Source organism: Equus asinus, chromosome 12, assembly GCF_041296235.1.
Source record: "Equus asinus isolate D_3611 breed Donkey chromosome 12, EquAss-T2T_v2, whole genome shotgun sequence".
Classification (NCBI taxonomy): Eukaryota; Metazoa; Chordata; class Mammalia; order Perissodactyla; family Equidae; genus Equus; species Equus asinus.
The window spans coordinates 64,545,133-64,555,480 of NC_091801.1; the positions used below are offsets into that span (position 1 = coordinate 64,545,133).

At 36.9% G+C, this 10,348-nt stretch overlaps 1 long non-coding RNA gene across 7 annotated transcripts in view; it reads left to right on the forward strand.

Moving 5' to 3' along the window:
* LOC106823216 (uncharacterized) overlaps nucleotides 1-9,166 on the forward strand; it is a 231,676-nt gene extending 222,510 nt beyond the window's left edge. For all 7 annotated transcript variants that reach the window (XR_011493315.1, XR_011493307.1, XR_011493309.1 and 4 more), the window contains one exon: nucleotides 3,105-9,166. This is a non-coding gene — a long non-coding RNA (uncharacterized lncRNA). The remainder of the gene's footprint in view (nucleotides 1-3,104) is intronic.
* The last annotated feature ends 1,182 nt before the right edge of the window (nucleotides 9,167-10,348 follow it).

Genomic DNA, 10,348 nt, shown 5'->3' on the forward strand with positions numbered 1-10,348 from the left:
CTACTATATGCAAAAGAGTATGCTCAGGGCATATATGTTGAATTAAGTCTGTCAATATCCGCTATTCAGATTGGTCCACCAACATTGAGTAGAATCTCCCAATATCATGAAGTTACACAATTCAACTAGTCATGGATAACTTTGATTTCCTTCTTGTGTTTTAGAGCCATCTTACATTCTCCCAGAATATATTTGCTTAAGTAAAAGCTCATTTTGTGAGGAAAATCTCCCGTTAAGTTTGCAAGAGTATATCAAAGAACCAGAAAGGAATGTTTTCTGTTTAGCCAGCCTCTTTCTTTCCTAGCAGGATGATCTAAAATTGGCTAGTGTGGCAGGCATATTCTAAGGTCTCCCAATGATCCCTGCCTCCTGGATTCATACCCCTTGCAATCCCTTTCCATTGAATGTGGACTTGCCTAGTGACTTGCTAAGGAATAGCAAGAATAGGGAAAAGATGATGGGATGTCACTTCCGTAGTTAGGTTGCATAAAATTATGTCATCCATCTTGCTAGCAGATTCTCTCTGTTGCCTTCTCAATTTGCATACTGCCATGTGTGTGGCAAGGAACTGAGGTACACTTCTAGCAAATAGCCAGCTGAGAACAGAAGCCCTCAGTCCAATAACCCTTGACAAACTGAACTGTGCCAACAGGCCTGTGAGCTTGGAAGTGGATCCTTTCGCAGTCAAGCTTTCAGAGGGGAGCACAGCCCCTGCCAACCCATTGACTGAGGCCTGTGAGAGACCTCAAAACAGACAATTCAGCAAAGCTATGCCTGAATTTCTTAACCACAGAAACCGTGAGATAATAAATGTGTGTTGTTTTAAGCTACTAAATTAGTGGTGATTTGTAATGTGACAATAGATAACATGAAAAGATGCTCAACATCATTAATTATAAGGGAAATGCAAATCAAAACCGTAATGAGATATCACCTCACATCTGTTAGAATGACTTCTATCAAAAAGACAAGAGATCACCATTGTTGGCAAGGATGCAGAGAAAAGTGAACCCTAGCATACTGTTGATGGGAGTGTAAATTGGTACAGCCGTTATGGAAAACAGTATAAAGGTTCCTCAAAAAGTTAAAAGTAGAAGTACCATATGATCCAACAGTCCTACTTCTGGTTATTTATCCAGAAGAATTGAAATCAAGATCTCAAAGAGATATTTGCATTCCCATGTTTATTGCAGCACTAGTCACAAGAGTCAACATGTGGAAACAACCTAAATGTCCATTGGCAAATGAGTGGATAAAGAATACGTGGTATACACATACAATGGAATATTATTCAGCCTTAAAAAAGAAGAAAATCCTGCAATATGAAACAACATAGATGAACCTGGAGGCCATAATGCTAAGTGAAACAAGACAGCCACAGAAGGACAAATACTTTATGATTCTACTTACACCAGATATCTAAAACACCCAAGCTCATAGAAGCGCGGAGTAGAATATTGGTTGCCAGTGGTTAGAGGAGGGGAGACAGGGAGTTATTGTTCAATGGGAAAAATGTTTCAATTATACAAGATGAATAAGTTCCAGAGATCTGCTGTACCACATTGTGCCTATAGTTAGCAGTACCATATTGGACACTTAAAATTTTGTTAAGAGGGTAGATCTCATGTTAAATGTTTTTACTACCAAAAAAAAAGCATATTTTCAAGGGGGAATCATTTGTGGGGGTAAATGGAACTTACTCCCGCTGGGGAGCAATAGAATATTTTATGTGCAGAACAAACACCTCAGCTGTTTCACCGAGGGAATGAGGTAGCTCTGTGGTTATCTGTGCATTCCCCAGTTATTCATTGATTGAGGCCTCTGGGGGAAGATGAGGGGTATTAACTCCCCCAGAACTTTCGGCTTTGCCCACATGTGAACAGCAGGTGTTTCCTGGTGAGAGGAAACCTCAGGCAACAAGTCAAAGATGCTGGCACTTGGAAGCTGGGCTGAGCATGCAAGGGCGTGGTTAAGTGCTGAAGGCATGTAGGAAGGATATCAACGGTATCCACTACATCTTAGGTATGACTCTTACTGCATTTTGCAAAAGAGGAAACCGAGCAAGGAGCCGTAGACGCCTTGCCAGTTCTCTCAAATTTTTCTGGTGCAGAGCTGGGATTAAAAACCCAAAGAGAATGTGAACTAACACTTATCCTATGGGATCGTTGCGAGGATTAAATATGCTTTAAAGGTACCTAGCAAGAAGTGAGCACACAGTAGGTAACAGGTATTCCATAACTGTCATTCTCTCATGTGCCTGGAGTTTTCCTATAAGAGACTGGACAGCATGGTACATAAAAGACCAGGGGTTGGGGACCTGTGTCCTAATTTCAGCAATACTAACAAATAGCAATTATTTGGAACACTGTGCTAAATCTACTCATTTCTTTGTGCTATGGTAAAAGGAAAGAGGTAGAAAAAGTTACTGTTCTTCCTCTTTAAATGTAATTTTAATGATATAAGAAAATAGTACGCTTACTTAAAAATCTCAAAATTAACAAAATATTGTGACACAAATTTGTTTAGATGACTGTTAGCATTTTTGTTCCCTTCCTTTTTATCTCTTTCACATACACGTTTTTACCTAGTTGTTATCATAGTTTATGCACATTCCTGTATGCGACATTTTGATGTACATCAATCATTACCAAATTTTTAAAAGTTTTTCTGTCTGACAGATGAAAAGAGTGCTTCAGTGTAAATTCTCTTACTAGTAAGCGTGAATACTTTTGCATTTGTTTAAGGGCCATTGTTATTTTCTTTCTTTATCAAAATGCATTTTTCATTGAATTAGACAGCATTCCCAGGTAAGAATTCAGCCCAGTTGACAACTTGCTTTCAGCCTGTGAGACTGAGCCGGGAACCCGACTACACCGTGTGGGACTTCTGATCTACAGAACAACGAGAGAAGAAATGATGTTTTAAACTGCTAAGTTTGTGTTAATTCATTGCACTGCAATAGGAAAGTAGTGCATCCATGTTTCTATATAACTTTCATATTTATTTTTACCATCATCACAGACAAAGCCATCATTTGCACCTGACATATTTAACCAAATTTCCTTACAGTTGGACATTTAAGTTACCTTTTTTTTTTTTTTCAGGAAGATTAGCCCTGAGCTAACTACTGCCAATCCTCCTCTTTTTGCTGAGGAAGACTGGCCCTGAGCGAACATCCATGCCCATCTTCCTCTGCTTTATACGTGGGACGCCTACCACAGCATGGCCTGCCAAGTGGTGCCGTGTCCGTACATGGGATCCAAACTGGCGAACCCCGGGCCACCGAAGCAGAACGTGTGCACTTAACTGCTGCGCCACTGGGCTGGCCCCTTAAGTTGCTTTTAATTGTTTGATATAAATACTGCAGTGCGTGAACATTTTTATCATTTATTGTTTACTTTATTTGCTTTTATATTGAACAGAACATATATAATACTTGTTTCAAAATTCAAATGTACAAAATGGTAAATAAACAGTGAAGAACTTTCTTCTCACTTCTATGTCTTGGCTATATACTTTCCCAAGCCCCAAACAATTCAAGTCTTAAGTTATTTTGAATCTTCCCAGAGATACTTTGTCTAAATGATAGCATACCATAGCCACTGTTCTGTACCTTGCATTTTCACTAAACAATATTTCTTAAAAAGATTGTTCAGTATCAGCATCTAAAAAATTATCCTATGGCTGAATAACATTCTATTGTATAAATGTACTATAATTTTTGGATTGATGGGATATAGAGTTTTTTGGAATTTTGTTCCTGGTCATTATGGACAAGAGAATATGGACTAAACTCACTTTAAGGAAATCAGAAAAGCCAGATAAGTGTTTCTTTAAGAAAGATGCCCATCAGAAGATAGTAGAGAGTTAAGAGGAGAGAGTGGAATTACTTGGTGAGGAGCTGAGAGGAATGGAAACCCAGGGCTGTGAGCCCAGCATTTGAGGCTGTTTTTCACCTGGGCAATGAGAAGGCTTGAGAAGGACTTTGTGACAGCCTCGTGGAGCTAAGAGGAGTCACGGACCATCCAAAGGAGGGCAGCCCTGGTGACTCCCTGGACTTTGGGCTGGAAATGCAAAGGGATGAACCCTAGAAGTAAGAATTAATCTCAAGTGACATGGCATCAAAAGGGACTGGACACATCCTCTTAATTCCTGAAATTGCATTGAGATCATTCAAGATTGCTAATAGCTCTTGGTGGGAGCAAGTGTAAATCTTCTCTGGAGAAGATAACAACATCCTTGGCTTCCCATTATTTTTAGAAAGAATTTTACAAAGTCCCAACCACCAAAACTAACCAAACCAAACAACAAGCATACGAAGAGACATGACAACTTGAAGAAAAATTGATACAAACAACAGACACATATTCACAGGGAACCCAGAAATTCAGAGACCAACTTGAAAGTAAGCATTGTTACAATGCCCAAGGCAATAAGGAAGAGAAAAAAATTTCAGTGGACAATTGCAAACAATACTCTTCCAATCTTTTGCTCTTACAAATAAGGCAGTAGTGAATATACTTGTGCAAGTGTATTTGTAGAAGGAATGTGTAGACGTGGTCTTTCTGTGTCAAAAATAAATGCAATTGTAATTTGGATAGCTACTGATAAATTGTCCTACCTAGAGATGTCACCAATTTACATTCCCACCAGCTATGTGGGAAAGTGGCTGTTTCCCTATCCTCTTGACAACCCATCTGTTAACCAATTTTTAAAGTATTTTCTAATATGATCGGTGAAAATGGTATCTCAGTGTAATTTTCATTTGCTTTTGTCTTCTAGCAAGGTTGAATGTAACTGCATATGTTCCAGGGCTATTTTTTTTTTCTGTAAATCTCCTTTGAATTTTCCTTTGGATTGTTGATCTTTTTTTAATGATTAGGGAAATTAGCCCTTGTTTTCTAAGATATAAATTACAAATGTTTTTCTGATTTCCCCTTGAGATTATTGATTTTGGTTATTGTGGGTTTTGCCCTGCCAAAATGTTTTATTGTCAAATTTTCATGGTGGTTATTTCATTACTTCTGGTTTTTATGTCATGTTTGGGATGACCTTTGCCATTCAGACTACGTATCAAAAATTGCCACCGTGATTTCTTCTTGCACTTTGAGTTTTATTTTTAAATCATATTATTGATCCAAGTAGACTTTTCTTCCAGATGGCTGTCCAGTTCTTAAGATACCATTTACTGAATAATCCTTCTGTCCTTCACTGATTTCCAATGCCACCTTTATCATATACTTAATCTCCACATGCGTTTGGGACTATTTTTTGAGTTATGTTTTGTTCTTTGGATCTGTCTATTCATGTGTCTATAATATATTTTATAAAGTATTTCGTTTTGTAGAGATGTTTTAGAATTACTTTGGATATTCTTATTGATTCTTTTATATTGACTTGAAATCAGCTTTTGTTTCCCAAATAAACCAGTTGGTATTGTTAGTAAAATTACACTAAATTTATATGTCGATTTGGAAAGAATTGACATCTTTGCAATGTTAATTCTTTCCATCTGAGATCACTGTATGCCTTGCCTTTTGTTCAAGTCTGCTTTTCGGCTCTCAGAAGAATTTTAGAGTTCTTTATCTAGATCTTAAACACTACTGATAAGTTTTCTAAGTTTCTTTTTTTTTATTGAGTTAATGATAGGTTACAATCTTGTGAAATTTCAGTTGTACATTAATGTTTGTCATTCGTGTTGTAGGTGCACCACTTCACCCTTTGTGCCCACCCCCCACCCCACCTTTCCCCTGGTATCCACTAAACTGTTCTCTTAGTCCATAATTTTAAATTCCTCATATGAGTGGAGTCATACACAGATTATCCTTCTCTAACTGGCTTATTTCACTTAACATAATTCCCTCAAGGTCCATCCATGTTATTGCAAATGGAATGATTTAGTTCTGTTTTGCAACTGAGTAGTATTCCATTGTATATATGTACCACATCTTCTTTATCCATTCGTCTGTTGATGGGCACTTAGGTTGCTTCCATGTCTTGGCTATTGTAAATAATGCTGCAATGAACATTGGGGTGCATAGGACTTTTGGGATTGCTGACTTCAAGCTCTTTGGATAAATACCCAGTAGTGGGATGGCTGGATCGTATGGTAGTTCTATTTTTAATTTTTTGAGGAATCTCCATACTGTTTTCCATAGTGGCTGCACCAGTTTGCATTCCCACCAGCAGTGTATGAGGGTTCCTTTTTCTCCACAACCTCTCCAACATTTGTTACTATTAGTTTCAGATATTTTGTCATTCTAATGGGTGTAAGGTGATATCTTAGTGTAGTTTTGATTTGCATTTCCCTGATGATCAGCGATGATGAGCATCTTTTCATGTGCCTATTGGCCATCCGTATATCTTCTTTGGAGAAATGTCTGTTCATGTCTCCAGCCCATTTTTTGATTGGGTTGTTTGATGTTTTGTTGTTGAGTTGCGAGAGTTCTTTATATATTATGGATATTAAGCCTTTGTCAGATATATGACTTGCAAATATTTTTTCCCAGTTAGTGGGTTGTTTTTTTGTTTCAATCCTGTTTTCATTTGCCTTGAAGAAGCTCTTTAGTCTGATGAAGTCCCATTTGTTTATTCTTTCTATTGTTTCCCTTCTCTGAGAAGGCATGGTGTCTGAAAAGATCCTTTTAATACTGATGTGAAAGAGTGTACTGCCTACGTTTTCTTCCAAAAGCCTTATGGTTTCAGGCCTCACCTTTAGGTCTTTGATCCATTTTGAGTTTATTTTGGTGAATGGTGAAAAAGAATGGTCAATTTTCATTCTTTTACATGTGGCTTTCCAGTTTTCCCAGCACCATTTGTTGAAAAGACTTTCTTTTCTTCATTGTATGCCCTCAGCTCCTTTGTCAAAGATAAGCTGTCCATAGATGTGTGGTTTTATTTCTGGGCTTTCAATTCTGTTCCATTGATCTGTGCACCTGTTTTTGTACCAGTACCATGCTGTTTTGATTACTGTAGCTTTGTAGTAAGTTTTGAAGTCAGGGATTGTGATGCCTCCCATTTTGTTCTTTTTTCTCAGGATTCCTTTAGAAATTCGGGGTCTTTTGTTGCCCTATATGAATTTTAGGATTCTTTGTTCTTATTCTGTAAAGAATGTCATTGGGATTCTGAATGGGATGGCGTTGAATCTGTAGATTGCTTTAGGTAGAACGGACATTTTAACTATGTTTATTCTTCCAATCCATGTACATGGAATGTCTTTCCATCTCCTTATGTCGTCATCCAATTCTCTCAGAAAGGCCTTGTAATTTTCATTATATAGGTCCTTCACTTCCTTAGTTAAATTTACCCCAAGGTATTTTATTCTTTTTGTTGCGATTGTGAATGGTATTGTGTTCTTGAGTTCTTTTTCTGTTAGTTCGTTATTGGAGTATAGAAATGCTACTGATTTATGCAAATTGATTTTGTACCCTGCAACTTTGCTGTAGTTGTTGATTACTTCTAACAGTTTTCCAATGGATTCTTTGGGGTTTCTATATATAAGATCATGTCGTCTGCAAACAGCGAGAGTTTCACTTCTTCCCTCCCTATTTGGATTCCCTTTATTCTTTTTTCTTGCCTGATTGCTCTGGCCAGGACCTCCAGTACTATGTTAAATAAGAGTGGTGATAGAGGGCATCCTTGTCTCGTTCCTGTTTTCAGGGGGATGGGGTTCAGTTTTTGCCCATTGAGTATGATGTTGGCTATGGGTTTGTTGTATATGGCCTTTATTATGTTGAGGTAGTTTCCTTCTATGCCCATTTTGTTCAGAGTTTTTATCATAAATGGCTGTTGGATCTTGTCAAATGCCTTCTCTGCATCTATTGAGATGATCATGTGGTTTTTATTCCTCAGTTTGTTGATGTGGTGTATCATGTTGATTGATTTGCGGATGTTGAACCATCCCTGTGTCCCTGGTATGAATCCCACCTGATCATGATGTATGATCCTTTTGATGAATTGCTGAATTCTGGTTGCCAAAATTTTGTTTAGAATTCTTGCATCTGTGTTCATCAGTGATCTTGGCCTGTAGTTCTCATTTTTCGTGGTGTCCTTGTCAGGTTTTGGTATCAGCGTGATGTTGGCCTCATAGAATGTGTTAGGAAGTGTTCCATCTTCCCTAATTTTTTGGAATAGCTTGAAAAGGATAGGTATTAAATCCTCTCTGAAAGTTTGGTAGAATTCCCCAGGAAAGCCATCTGGTCCTGGGGTTTTATTCTTTGGGATGTTTTTGATTGCTGTTTCAATCTCTTTCCTTGTGATTGGTCTGTTCAAATTGTCTGCCTCTTCTTGAGTGAGCTTTGGGAGATTGTAGGAGTCCAAGAATTTATCCATTTCCTCTAGGTTATCCATTCTGTTGGCATATAGTTTTTCATAGTATTCTCTTATAATCCATTGTATTTCTGCAGAGTCTGTTGTTATTTCTCCTCTTTCATCTCTTGATTTTGTTTATTTGAGCTTTCTCCCTCTTTTTATTTGTAAGTCTGGCTAGTGGTTTGTCAATTTTATTTATCTTCTCAAAAAACCAGCTCTTTGTCTCATTGATCCTTTCTACTGCCTTTTTCATTTCAATAGTATTTATTTCTGCTCTGATTTTTATTATTTCTCTCCTTCTGCTGACTTTGGGCTTTATTTGTTCTTTTTTCTCTAGTTCAGTTAGGTATAGTTTAAGATTGCTTATTTGGGGTTTTTCTTGTTTGTTAAGATGTGCCTGTATTGCGATGAATTTTCCTCTTAATACAGCTTTTGCTGTATCCCATATGAGTTGGTATGGCATGCTATCATTTTCATTTGCTTCCAGGTATTTTTTGATTTCTTCTTTAATTTCTTCAATTATCCATTGCTTGTTCAGTAGTGTGTTGTTTAGTCTCCCCATCTTTGTGCCTTTCTCAGCTTTTTTCTTGTGATTAATTTCTAGCCTAAGTTTCTTTTTTTCCATTGTGGATGGAGTCATTGTTCTTTATAACAACAAACTAGTGTTCATTCTATTCAGGATATTAATTTATAGGCTATTAATTTATAGATATGAAATTTATGGCCAACTTTCTTGCCAAATTTATTTGTTCTTTGTAATAAAAAATTACAAAAAAATTTTAAAAATTGGATAAATTCTTTTTCAGTTAATTCTCTTTGGTTTTTCAAATATGCAATAAAATAATAAATATTCCTGCTTTTTAATTTTTGTCCTTTTCTTTCTTTTGCTTAACTATGTTGGGTTATATCTCCAGAATTAAAGTTAAATGGCACTGTTAATCATTATTTATAAATGACAAAAATGGAGCCACTGGTTCAAGTAAAGTAAATCTTTTGTTATTTTGGTGAGAAAGGAACCCTATGGTTTTAATTTATATTAATTTTATTTCTAGAAAGTTTTAATATTGTTTGTTCTTTTCATTTTTTTTTCTTTTGGACCTCCAATATAGGGTTTTGAATTGATCATCCTGCTTAATTCATGAAACATTATCATATATGGGCCATGGGAGCTCCCTCTTATTTTTTAAAATTTGCTTATTCCCATTTATCACTTTATTCCATATTTCTCTCGCCTTCCCACCACAGGTTACCATCATCATGTATTTAACATGAGGTGCTTTGTTTTTGGTTGTATACATTATTGCAAAATATGTTTTGCATGCATGTATTATTAATTTACATAAATGATTTTGTGTTTATGTGTTTCACTAACTACTACATTTCTAAGACCCATCATCTGATCTGTGAAAATATGATCTGTAGCTTCTATTGCCATACTAAACTTCCTGGGGTGGAAGCAGTGTATTTTACCTATTCATGCTTTAACTGAGGGACACTCAGGTTGCCTCTAACTCCCTGCCAAATTCTCTTACTTGCCCCCATGGAGACTGTGTGAGAATTTCTTTGGATTATTCACTCAGGATCTTGGGTTCTATGATATATTCACATACAGACAGTAATGCCAGATGGCTCTTCAGAATGGCGTCACCAGTCTGTACTCCTATCAATAGAGCATGAAAGCTCTTATTCTCCCACAATCCCTACCAATGCCTGTATGAAAGGGTTTCTATATGCTGATTCCCTGCATTTTAATTTCTCCTGTGTAACGAATTTTCATATATTTTTCTGAGTTTTCATTTTTTAATATATCCTATATATTCTGTATAAAAAAGATATACCAATTTCATATTGTCAGTAGGCAGGATTCTTAATATGTTATTTACATTTGGGAGATCTGTGAGGTTCCTTCAAGCACCACAATTTTGTGATTTAAAAAAAATTCTAGGGGCCGGCCCTATGGCAAATTGGTTAAGTTTGCGCACTCTGCTTTGGTGGCCCAGGGTTTCACCAGTTCAGATCCTGGGTAGAGACATGGCAC